Below are 14214 nucleotides of genomic sequence, written 5' to 3' on the forward strand. Positions count from 1 at the left end.
ATCATTCCTGACATCACTCCAGCACAGTAATTTTCCTGAGTTTTCGGCTTGGACACGAGAGAATGAGGGAGATATTCCAAATGTGATTTGTGCTCATGTCAAAAGAAATGTTTAAGGAAGGGGAAATATCTGAGATGTGAAGCTGGTGGCCTTTTGATTACCTCTAGCATTTGACAGTCTCACAAATTGCACAGTCGACACTGGCTAGTTTACAGCACATCTGTCTATGCATGAAATCACTCTTACTAGATATCATCTATATCTTAGAGCAGAATTTCAAAAGGAAAAGTTTGAAGAGAGAACTTATCAGAAAGGGGGGAAATCATTTTCTTATAAATATTTTACTAATAATTAGTGAGAGAGAGAGTTTTACATTTACATCTTTAATTTTTTTTTTTTTTCCCAAAATTATATAAGTATAAATATATTAACATATATTTAAAAGTATGTGTGTGTCTACATGCGTTTGTTTGTAGGATATATATATATATATATATATATATATATATATATATATATATATATATATATATATATATATATATATATATATATATATATATATATAATATACATATATATATAATTTTACAACCTTTAAAATCTAAAATGTTTGCAAAAAATATTAGTAATTAAAGTCTGCATCAACCGGAAGTTGCGATCGACTTTACTTCCGTATTTTGACGTACTTCTGAGACAAACTGAATGAGAAAAACAGAGGGCATGTCTTGTTTTGTTTCTTTTTTACTGTGAGCTGATTGGCTGTAGTAAAGTAGGCGTTTCATTCAGAACAACACTGACAGTTGGAGGGGTGTGTTTAAGTTTTTTTTTTTTACTTCAATAAACACAAAGTACAGTTAGGAGTACAATAATTCACACACACACACACACACACACACACACAAACAAAATTAATATAAAGTGAACATACAGCCAGGAAGTGGGCTAAACATTGTGTAAAATGGAGACAGTCTTAATTGCTTTTTTCTTATATAAATAAAAAATCGTCTTGACATAAATTAGATTTTTTTTTTTTAAGAATCAAAAATAAAGGATTGGTTTTACTGTAGTTACACTTATGGATATTACATTTATCCAAAATAGCATTTAAATGTATAATTGATACTCTTTCCTTTTAATACTTTTTATATATATATTTATATATATTATATATATATTTTTAAGGATGTTATGCTCAAGCCCAAGCCGTCATACTGACATCACCAGAGGAGCTCCGTCATTTCAGAGGGGGGTTGCATTTTCAGATTTGGATCAAAGATTACAAAGGCAAACTATTTTTTAAATAGTACTAAATAGTACAAAAACAATTTCTTTACACATGAATGTAACGTAGTGAGGGTTTCAATGCATACATCATAATGCTTGTGTAATTAAGAAATGGGCGTGTTGATGTGATGTGAGCAAGTGTGTGTTTTGTACACACAGTAAAGAGTCAGCGAGTCATTTGAAGTCCTGTGTCTTTATCTTGTGGGTGTTCACTGAGCCTTTGATGCCATTGTGCAGCAGAGCTTGTATCAAAGCTTCTGCTCATAAACAGGAAATCTGCCTGCTATCTCCAAAACGTGTGGGAGTATCAGAGCTCCGTCTATCTCTCAGTCCATATGAGCAGACGCACGCTGCTTCCAGACTCCACTGCCCTGAATGGGCACTTCTCAGCAGAACTATGACCCTCCGATTGTTGCTCAATGAGTATCCACTTGTCTGTGTGAGTGGGAGAGTGTCTTTCTTCTAAGATGCAAGGCTGCTATCGTTGTCTGAGTTTTCCAATGGAGAGCTTTGTGCTAGACTGCCATCCACACATCAGCCTTATGATAACAGATCCACGCTTCCAGCACCTCCAATAACCAACCACTGGAGCAGCCAAATAACAGACATCTTGTGTAAAGGGGGGTCAATTACAGTCAGTTCATCAAAGTGTGAAGCCACCAGCACATTTATAGAAAGACTCAATATTTCATGTTTATGCTGTTGTTTGATTGATTTTTCAGAAGAAAAAAAGGAGCCTTGCATGTAAAGAGTATGTGGTAAGACAGTGAGAGGCATTGGCTTGACTGTGTTTTAGTTGATTTAACAAGAACCACAAACAGAACGCTGATGTTTCTTAAAGTGGATGGCAATCACAGAGGAAATAGTATGTAAAAGCCTTATAAAATGCCATTTCAGTGGGAAAACCTTCCTCTGACAGTTCTTTGTGCTGTTAATATCTAAAAATAATATAAGAAATACTTGTGAGAAGAGGCAGAGGACTTGATGCCATGATGTCACTCCTCAAGTACGGCTGATCTTTGCATACTATGAGTAAGGAATGAGCACACTTCCTGTCCGCTGATGATGTCACACTGACAGCACTGGCCCGCTGCTGGTCCTGCGAGGGGCTGGGGGGCAATAAAATGGGCCCAGAGGACTGTAAGTCATCTTAAACAGGAAGTGCCTGAGGCCTCAGACTACGATGACATAGGAGCCCTCCACCAACTCTGCACAGTTCAGAAGGTGCATAAATCACCCTTGCAAAAGTTCACCTCCAGCCAGGGAAGCCACGATCACTGAAGGAGCTCTGGAAATATCACATCGGCCCATCAAAACCATGTGTTGTGCTACAGACCGAAGGAGCACATATTTAGGAGTATCTTCTACAGTAGGTTGCGGGTTCCTCCCGGATTTAACGATTGTGTTACAGTGTGGCACAAGCAAATGGCCTCTGCAGGTGTGAGTTATTGAGAAGTGATCCATCATTCTTGTCAATGCCAATCTCGGTTTTGATCGTGAGATATGATTAAATATCTGTTAGAGGTACTAGCAAAGAGAATCCCATACAGAGCGGGACTGGGAAAGATCTCAGTGAGGTTGATGGGTCATACGGTGATCTAAAGTAAGAGGAATTGACGTCATTTGATGTATGTTTGGTTATGAAGCGAGACATTCTATGCTGAACACTTGTTACTTGCTTTTCCTCCACCTGTCATTGAGTATGACAAGTGTTACAGGATGGCTCTCGATGAATTCTGCTTTAAAGATGCATGTCTTTCACAGCCTAGGTGGATGCAAAAATCACCTGTCAGAATGACTTTTTAAACCAAATCAGTTTGTACCACTACTGTACGTGCTGGAGAAAATCTCACTTTAATTATAAGGCTTAGAAAATGTGTGACCGCAGCAGCTTTTCTTCCCAGTTAATCCCTTCTTCCTATCCTCACTTCTACCTACAACACCACGATCGCTCCATCTCAAAACCGCTTGCGGTATCAGCTGAAGAAATATTATCCTTTTCTTTGCCAACCGGACCTTGTGTGGCCCTGAAGCGAGACGAAGTGTCGTTGGATGTGGTTGCAAACTCTGGTTGTAGGTCGGCTCTGCTGGGGGAGAAGCGCTGTCACACCCCCCTTGGCGGGAAACTCGATCTTAGCAGCTAAGAGGCGAGCTGGAGAAAGCCCCTTCACTTCTGCAAAATCCCTGAGAGCTCACGTACTTGGAACCCTGTTTGTGCTGAAAGAAGAATAACATCCCTTGTTTTGTTTTGCTATGTGTTTTTTTCTTTTTTAGACGGGCTTCGTTTCGTTCGAAGACAACCTCGGTGTAAAATGCCTCCTTGAGAAAACAAAGAAAAAAAGTACACTTTACACCTGTTTCCTTTTTTCATTTGTCTTCATTATTCTGTAGGAGGCAGGATGTTTGGTTTGGCTGCGACCTGCCTCATGACTTAATCGCTGGGTGCTATCGTTAAATTTTCGAGAAAAAGAATGAAAACCAAATGTGGTGTGGGACCAAGGATTGAGTTGCAAGCCTGCACCTTAACAATGTTTATATTTGTAGCTTTCAGGCTGAATAATTTACTTATGTTACCCTTGTAATATTATGCCAAAAAACATGAGATCTTTACTTTGTCAAATCTGGTAAATATCAAAACCACGGTATCAATAGGAAAACAGTTTTTAATAAGCATTCCCAGAAGAGGTCAGAAGAACACCTCTCACCTGGAAGTGATTAAACGAGACAGGAAATGGAGGCAGGGTGAGAATGCTTCCCAATAACACCGACAGAATCATTCCAGACATCTGGGGAATAATATATCTCCAAACAAATAATTTATATAATAATTATATTTTCAATATGTGTCTTTATAAGCTGCTAACATTTCCACTTTCATTTTAGACAGTATTCATCCAAACCATATTAGAATAAAAAAAAAAATAATACGCTTATCGCCTTGTATAAGGAAAAGAAAACACCTCATAACTCATAAAGGTGTTTTTTTTTTATGTCAAAGGCTGTATGCTTAATAAAACTCATGACATCCTCATTCTCAAAACCCTGTAAAAAAAGAAGAAGAAAAAAGAAAGAAAGAAAAATATATTAATTGTAGTAAATTTAACAACACAATTTTACAGTGATTTAAAATGTTTTTTGTTTTGTTTGTTTTTTGTTGTTTTTTTTTTTTTGCACAGTGTTGTTTGGTGATTGAAATGAAGCTGAAATAAAATTAAGTAGATAAACTAAAACATTACCTTATAAAATAACTGAAATAAATATGTTGAACTAAAATTGAAATAAAGCAAAAAAACACATAAAATAAATATAACTCAAACTAAAATTAAAATGAAAACTGAAAAATATATAAATAAAAGCTCATTAATATATTAATAAATACTACAATAGTATATAAATTATGCTAAAATAAGAGTTTTGTATATAAAAATGGTAACTGTATAAATTACTGTGAAAATGGGAAAAGTACAGTAATTCAAAAATGCAGTGTTAGTAGTTTGAAAAAAAATCAAGAATAAAAACAGAGTTGATTATTGCTAAACGCTGCACCGTTGTAATTTTTTTAAACCAAGAATGAACCGAAGTGAAAACATTTAGCTTTTTTTCTGTATATATATATATATATATATATATACACACACATACATAGAGGCCTTATATATTATGGTCCTTTGTGTAAAGGTCTTCTTAAAATTTTTGATGAGTAGACTGTAGCCCAAGACTATCCTACGTTTTGTAATTAACTCACTGTAAATGTTTTAATATTTTTTTAAAGATGTTACAATATTATATCATAATGTTATTGTTGTTTTACTTCCTCCTTTTATCTTATTTTACAGTTACATCCATTTAGCAGTATGTCCCTTTGCGTCACCTGCCGGTGGTTTCGCGAATGATTTTAACACGCGACTGAATTACAGTTAACGCTGTGGCACCACGGCGGCGGTAATCCCCATTTAAGTTGTCCACCTACTGTACATTCCCAATAGTACCTCTGCAATCATGTTTTAAACATATACATTTCTTATTATTTTATAATATATGTTCGTTGGAGTAAGATATGTAACATTTTGTTCGGTTGCATTAGTTTCTTATCTTTGAGTGTGATTTTAAAGTACTACAAAACAGATTGAAACCATTGTAATGTATCACCTCACTTGAACTATTCCAATCTGGTGTGTACTTTAAAATCACACTTAAAAACAAAAGGCCATTACATCCAGTAATGATATATTGTGCATATAGTACAATTTTGATTTTGACAGTAAATGTAACAGTAAAAGTATTAAAACTAAATTCAGTTTTGTTCAGCCGGTTCACCACATGTCCGATGTAAAATCCAGGTCCTGAAGCAAAACCAGTTAGGAAAAGTTTTTTTAGAAGTTTCACTGTGAGCAGGGAAGCCCTTCCCGATTAAAATTCAAACAGCAGAGACACCAGGTACAAATCAGAGTTAATAAATCAATCTGCAGCCTGGGTGTACTCATAGTCACTCCCTCCGCTGCTCACTGAACAAATGGATTCTGCATGCTTAATGAGAACACAGGGAGGAGGTGGAGGTAAAGTAACTAATACCTCTTATGGAATCAGCAAACATGAGCAAGCAGACAGCATCGGCCAAGTCAGTGAGGCTGCGGCGGCATCCGTGTAGGAGAGCTTCTCATTCCATGGCAGATTTACAGAAGACCATGCGACTTTTCTTGGAGAGACAATGAACTGTCAGAGCACTCAAATGCACATAGCGTATAGCTACAACAGCAGAATGTAAAGAAAGTCTGATGATGATTCCAATCCAGGCCTTTTTTATAGATGTCAGACTTATTTAGTTAATACAAGATGATGAAATGAACAGATGAGCAGCAATCAGCACTGCAGCTGCACATGTTTCAAACCTGCGTTCACTCACTTCAGGTGCTGGCTGGATCATTGCTGCATGTCTGCATGTTTTGGTCTATAGTATCATGCTGTCCGAAGCAAACAGTTCTTGGGAGATCTGATATGTCTTTCCTGAGCACTGAAACAGTTTCTTAGATTTCAATCACAATATTTAACATGACATTTTTAATGCATTATTTCTGGCTCTCAGAGAGGTTCATGCAAGGAAATGCAAAAATAAAGTTTGACAGTGACAGCCCACTTTCTCAGCGGATTTCATTCCAGAAGTATTTTCCACACTCATTTTCTCCTTAAGGATTTCAAATAATATGTCAATAACTAGTTGGGATCCTTGAACCAGCTCAATGAGATTAATCACAATTTGATTAGAAGCAAAATGCATTTGAGGATGGGGGTTAAGACTTAAAGGGATAGTTCACCATTTACTCACTCTCATGTTTTTCCAAACCTTTATGTGTTTCATACAATGGAGACCAGCAACTGTTTGGTTATCCACATTCTTCAAAATATCTTCTTTTGTGTTCCGCAGATGAAAGAACTCGTAACTCAAGTTTGAAATGACATGAGAAAATTATTACATTTGTTTTTATTTTAGAAGGGAATTGAAAATTGTATTATTTTATGAATAGTCCCTTTAAAGAAGCAATACAACACACATCCTGTGAAGCACTGATGATGTAACTGAAAAATACGAAATCATACAAGCACTGAAGGGATCTAACAGACTAGTGAACCTAAGAATCTCTGTCCTGAAAGTTGAAATGTAATATATTTTTATATAAATTTAAATATATACATCTCTCCATGGAAAATGAATAGGATTTGATAGACTAAATTTGATAGACTAAAGGTATATATTGAACTCATGTATTTGTCTAGTGTAATAAAATACATATGTGGAAAATGGCACGATGTGCATCTATGTTGCAATAGAGCTTCAGCACATACATATGCATGAATGGCTGTTTCTACAAGAAATCCATTGAGAAAATATTCCATATAGTGCTGCGTCCCGTGAGAGCTTTCATGGGTCATTGTGCATATTTACACAGCAGCCCGAACTCTCAGCAAAGCGCCGGCGTCGAAGCCGGTCCTACGGTAACTATGTGAGGTAGCTTGTGGTGAGCGGCGCTCTCATATATATTTCAGCTCAAGCAGATTGTTGAAGGACTTTTGAAACAGGAGATTTGAGATGACTCAACTTTCACTGCAGCCGTATAAACATTCACTGCCGCTCTGCCTGAGATCCATCAGTCTGCCCTTAGTGAAATCGGCCATAAAAAAATCCCCTCCGGGAACAGTGAGAGTGTATGAGAGTTCCAGCCTGCCTAGGACTAATATTAAAACAACGAACCCCCATAATTATCATAGAATTCCAAAGAAGGTTGGCCCTTAATTAGGCCACACAGGATCCTCTTTATAAAGTATGGAAGTAATAAATAAGCCATTAGCTGGGCACTAAAGGCGCAAGAAATAAAACCCAGTGCAGGAGAAGGCAGAGATTGGCCTGAACTCAAAGACTGATGGTGAATGATATACTAAAGCCCCCGGGTCAAAGATGTTCATCACGATTCTGAAACACAGCTCAGAGCTCGACTCTTTTTTTTTTTTTTACTGCACTGTGATTTATGGGTCATGTGACCAGCTGCATTACAGGCACTGAAAATGGGAGGCTCCGCCCACACCTGTTAGCTGATGTAGGGCAATAGTAAGCAAGTACATACTGTAATATAACCCACTGTATCATTATTTATTGTTAGTGGTAATGCACCACTGGTTTACTGGATGACTTCAGGATTATTTATCACTAATATCACTCTCGGATCCAACATGCGGTCAAACACAGTCTTGTCATGGCTGCTTTGGAGGTTGAGAAAAATCTCATATCTATGAAATTATGAAACCTCTCCTTTAGGAACCGTACAGTTTTATTAGTTTTACAACTGCTGCCATTAACGAATGGCCGCCTTCACATAGCAAGTAAAAAACAGCAAAGTTAATAGCTAACAAAAGAAGTCAGGAGCAACGCTAGGCTGATTATGGCAATAACTCTCACAGATACTAATTACAAATGGCTGTAAAATAAGTCAAACTGGTCATCCTAATGAGCACACCAGAGACCTATTGCTAAATTCCATTAAAAAGATGTATTCTTTCTCAGTTTTTTCCCTGTTTTTTCTGTGGCATCAGTGTCATCAGATGTAACACAACAAATAAAGCATATTTCTTAAAGGTCATTATACAGTAAAAAGTTTCCTTTGATAAATTATTAATGTAATTATCCAACTAATTATCCACATTATAACAGATATGAAAGAGAGGAGGAAGGAACCGCACAGTGTCAACATAAAAGCATGTCTTCATATTTCAAAATGGGCTGTTTTAAGCTTTGGCTAAGTATATATATATATATGTATATGCATATAATAAAATTTTGATGTTAGTTGGGGTTAGATTATTTTCTTTTTAATTAATACTTTTATTCAGCAAGGGTGCATTCAATTGATCAAAAGTGACAGTAAAGACATTTATATAACAAACACACACACACACACACACACACACACACACACACACACATATATATATATATATATATATATATATATATATGTATATATCAAACAAATGCTGCTCTTTTGAAATTTTCTTTTAATCAATTTCTATTAAACATTTAAAAAATGTTCACGGTTTCCACAAAAATATTATGTGACACAACTGTTTTCATCATAGACAACAATAAAGAAATATAAATTACTACAGGTGTCCTAGACAATTTATATTCTGTTTGTAAAGTATGCTTGTACTTTCTTTTAATAAAATAAATGCTACTTGGTTTGCTTTTGTTGTGGTTGTTGTTGTTGTTAACGTATGCAATAATAATCATACTTTACATTTTCAGTTTTCCTAATACTTCAAGGGGCCGATTTATGTCATATTTACTCATTTGCATTCAGAGTTCAAATGCTATAGAATAAATTTCCCTTGTTGAGTGAAAATACAAGTCCATTTTGTTCCATAATGTCGGAGCACGGCTACAAAGAACGAGCAGCTCTTTACCATTTCCACTAATGTGGGTCACACAGACAATGAGCGATCACCTGTGCCATCACAGCACCAAAACCACAAGCAATCCTTTCTGTAAAGCTCCAAGACACTCCAAGTAAACCACTCTAGGCAGACACACTAAAGGCCAGTGTAGAATACGAGGATAGATAGGACAAGTCAAATTGGCTGTTCTCCTCCAGCTGAAACTCGGACGAAACCCTTTTGCCATGCCATCCTCCGACTGCCTGCAGTGGACTCCAGAGGACGCTGAGCTCCACGGGGTGGGCAGATTCTAATAAAAAGTAGTTGACATTTTAATTGCATTTTTCTCATCAAGGACTAATATGCAAGATGGGTCTGGCATCTCTTTGGAGAGCAATGTGGGTGATGTTATGATCAGTAATTTCTTTGATAAACACTCAGAACCCCCATTGATACGATCTCACAGCGAGCTGCTTTGTGTGGAAGAGTATCTCAGCTCTATTTGTTGCCAAGCCCAACTAATAGAGACATTTGATTGGAGCGCAGTGCATGCAGAAAGTTTTGCCTTTTAGCTATTTGCCGAATATGTTAACAAAGACACTACAGCATGTGGATGCACAAACTAATATGGGAAAAGTTTTCAAATTCATATTGTTGTGCTAAAAGGATTTACTGTATAATATTAATCAAGGCCAAGGAGAGGGAGGTCAAAGACTCAATTTAGTGGTTTAATATTATGTGCTAAAGCTTGTCACGTTAAATGAAACCATGTCCAAATCATGTATTGCTGTAAAAAATGAAGCGCTCTTAGCGTACATAATACCTTTATTGGATTATTTTGTTACACTAATCTGTGAAGAATATAACGTCAGATTAGACAGCTGCCCCCTCGTGTGACACTCACCCAAAGACCTCTAAGATTGTCTGCATTAGCGTTTCCCAGAAGGCCATGCTTTGCTGTTTAAAGACATAATAGCTATCAATTAGGACTTTTATAAACAAATTAAACTGAATGTCTTTTTCCACTCGTACTATTTTACTTTAGACGGAGAGAATATCACTGCTGCGTTTATGCTGAAAAGTTTGAGAAACAAGCAGTAAGCTTTTTCTCATGACAACTATCCAAGAAGCCACCTGGATTAGCTCTGTTTTCCGTTGGGCACAAACACACTCATACACTCAAACTTCAACATTACCAAGTTGAAATGAATTGAGAAATTTACCATCTGGTTGATGCCATCATTTCCAGCAAGGATGTTAATTGTTTCTCATTTCACACCTGCTCAGATCCACTCATATCCGATTTGAAATATCAGTTTTCATTTCATTATTTGCATTTTTCCACCAATATATCCTTTTTAAAAGAAGACAGAAGCACTTTTTGTTGTATAACAGAGTGCAGCTCCTCCACAAGGGTGCAGAAAGTCATTTACCGTGGTTTCAGGGCCAAAGGTGTAAGAACGTTCTGAGGGGCTCCCAAACGGATTAAACGGCTGTAAAAAAAAAAAAAAAAAAAAAAAGAGAGAGAAGTAATTGGAACTAGGCGGAATAGCTACAAACAAGAACTTATTTCCTCAGAAGCTTTAAATTTACTGTTTGAATGGCAGAAAATTCAAAGATTTTTCAATTAACAATTTTCTGCGTATTTTCTTGTTCTCTTATGCATATAAATTGGATATGATCTCTTAGGAAATGGTTATCATTTTAATGACACTCTCCATTCATTAAAGGCTCCAGATCTCCAGCCTTCGCACTCTCAGGGGGAACCTCCGAATAAGAGGTAGACTCAGAGAAAGAGAGAGACGCTCTGTTCAATTACCTCTGTGTTGGCCCTTCCTCACGGGGCCCCGCCATGTGGCCCTTAATCCTATCCTAAGGAGTCAGACCCCAGAACTAGAAAGGAACAAAAGATTTAAAGTGGTTTCTTTGTTTATTTCTTTCTTTTTTGTGTGTGTGTGCACAAGCATATATATATATATTTTTTTTTTTTCTTGTAAAAGAATTTATTAATAATTATTTTCCCACTATCAAATTCTTGTTTATGCTTAAAACTAAGAAACAAATATATTTTAAAAGTAAATGTATTATGTGTGTTTTGTTATGTATTTTTTATTATTCTGCTATAGTTACTAAAGGAAAACTATGTGAAATAGCAGATATGATCATCTTGATAAAAATTAAATAATTGACTAGGCTACCTCATTGAGAGAAATCAGAATCATTTGGCTTTAGTCTTTGTGGGCCTCATTAATTGGGCTTAATCAGAGGATTTCAAAGAGAATATAAGATCAAATATCAAACATGTTCAGCTGTCGTGATACACACAAAACGCATTCATTCGTTTGTTCCTCTAAATTTCCTCCTAAGTTGAATAACATCAATTCAAAAACACACTGCCGATCCTTTGTCATTTGCATTTTAAGGCACGTCTTTAAGTCTGCAAATGTGTTGTTTTTGTAAATAAACCTACGCCAGATTTCCACCTCACCTCAGGGGCAACAAAGCAACGTGTTTTAAATGGGGAGAAGAAACAACATTTGATCAGGGACTAATCACAGATTTCACTCTACGATGCTTTTAATATTTCAAGCTCCTGCAAATAGGAACTGCATTAATTGTTCGATGCATTAGTAAGTCAAGGCACACAACGTAGCTTCAGAGATCGGATTTTTTCATTGTGTGATTAGGACCTAAATGTTAATGAATTATGCTAATTCGGTACAATTAGCATATAATATTGAAGACAGCCAACAATTAGCATATGGTATTGAAACAATCAAAAGGGCTGCATTCCCATATGGATCTCGCACCCTATATATAGGAAAAGGCGTTATGGGGGATGTGAATTATAGCACTTTCCACTTTCTTCCTCTCATTCTCTCTCTCGCCTCCCGTGTGGCAGACATGACCTCTATAACACAACGTATAGTGGTGTGTGTAAGAGCTGGCTGCTATGTATGTTTGTGTCAGTGTACAATTATTATTTTTCATAATTTTTCAGTGCACATTATTAGCAATGAGTAAAAGGTCTGAAAACTGAAACATTAATATTAAAATATACAGTCATTCAGGGTTTTTTATTATGTCTTTGAAAGAAGTCTCTTATGCTTGCCAAGACTGCATTTATTTGATCACATATACAGTAAAGACTGTAATACTGTGAAATAATATTTCAATTCAAATCGGTTGTTTTCTATTTGAAAACAGACGTTTTTAGTGTCCCATGTGATAAGTGTTTCCCAGGCAAACATTTCGAACATTAGTGTAGATTGTACTTGAAAGTTGAAAGATTGAAAGTTGGTTTATCGCATTTGCTTTAATGAAATCTGCATGCACTCCACAAATTTGTGTAAAACCTTTCCAGTTTGATTTGCGAATTATCAATATAAATACTTCAGGTACTAACAAACCTCTAAAATGGAAATGTTTAAATTCTAAAGAAATTTGCAGATATAATGTAAACTATGATAAATACTGATATAATGTAAACTGTACTGAATGTATGCAAAATACAAAAAAAATGCACACTATCAATCACAAAATTGCTTATTTTACACAGAAAATAAGATATTAAATATTTCTCATATTTGTTTCTTTCTTTAATACTTAAATTATTTTTATTTTTTTAATTATTTTTTTATATTTGAAACAATATGTAAAATGTCCTAATACTTTAGTTTATTTCTTTTTAATGTGAGATTTCACCATATGCTTCTTTCATAAATAGTCAATTTATAGTTTTATTATTTTACCTCTCTTTTAAAAAAAACTGCGACATAAAAAAGGCCAGTTTTAAAGGCTTTCTTTTCACAGAATTTCCCAGTCACTTATATCAGATAATTCAGCCCTCAATGAATTTTCACCTACACTATCGTATTTCACAGCTTGATCTGAGCCATAAAATTCACATAATATATCCATCATACGCTGCTCCAGTATGTTCCAGTTTAAGCCATTATAACAATCAAGACTCACTCCCGTTAGAAAGCTCTGGTATTTCCTCTCTCACTGAGATTTCTCCAGTGACCTTCAGCAGGTTGCTCCAGGTGCGCCGGCAAGCCTGTAGTCAGTGGACCCTGCTGAGGCCCCATCACTCTTGTGCTCTGGGTGCGAAGGCAGCGAACAGCCTCTGAGATGGAGGTGGAGGGGCGGGCGAGCTGATGAGAAACTCTGCAGCCAGGTCGCCCATTTGGAACTTATTAAAACGGCGAGGCGGGGTGAGGCCCAGGTTCGGCAGGCCCCAAGGGGCCCCGCACTGTCTGAGCTCATTTGCAGAGTGTCCTTTCCCACTGACAGCCTTCTAATTCGCATTTGAATTTAGGTCACATTGATCTGGGCCTGCGTCCAAAGCTGGCGCTCCCAATGGAACCTCCTCACACAGGCAGGACTTTTCTGTCCAGAGGAGAGAGAAACTGCATGTAGAGCTACGGGTGTGGGATCTGTCTGAGAGCATTCCTTTCTTTCTCTGGACACAAGCAGAGAGGAAGTGAGGGAAGAGGAGATGGATGAATGTATAGAGAAGGAGAAAGAGTGTGTGTTAAACCAGCAACAAACTATAGAGGGCCTACAGAAAGAAAGAGAGAAATTCTCAATGAAGAAGTGCTCTCTGAACCACTCCAGATGTTTAACAGGTCACTGGGTATAAGAGCTATATATAGAGATGTGTTATGATATAAAGCTGTCTTCAAACATAAAGAACATAGCTTGCAATTAGTCATCTTTAGTTGAAACATAAGGCAGGGGGTTACTTCAGATGCAGAATCTGAGCACTAGCTGAACACACGTGTGTGTCTTTGCTTTTATAGGCCACATTTGTGAAGAAAAAAAAAATTAGTTATAAACAATTATTCATAAAAGACTGAATAATCTCATTTAGATCTAAAAATCCAAAAGGTTTACGTTTACATTATGTCCTAACCATGCAGCCAAAATATGGAGAAGAAAAAGATCCGCACTTCTCCAAATTCAGGTCACAAAAAAATATGTACAAAAAAGTGCAAATTT

Source organism: Carassius gibelio, chromosome A14, assembly GCF_023724105.1.
Source record: "Carassius gibelio isolate Cgi1373 ecotype wild population from Czech Republic chromosome A14, carGib1.2-hapl.c, whole genome shotgun sequence".
Lineage (NCBI taxonomy): Eukaryota > Metazoa > Chordata > Actinopteri > Cypriniformes > Cyprinidae > Carassius > Carassius gibelio.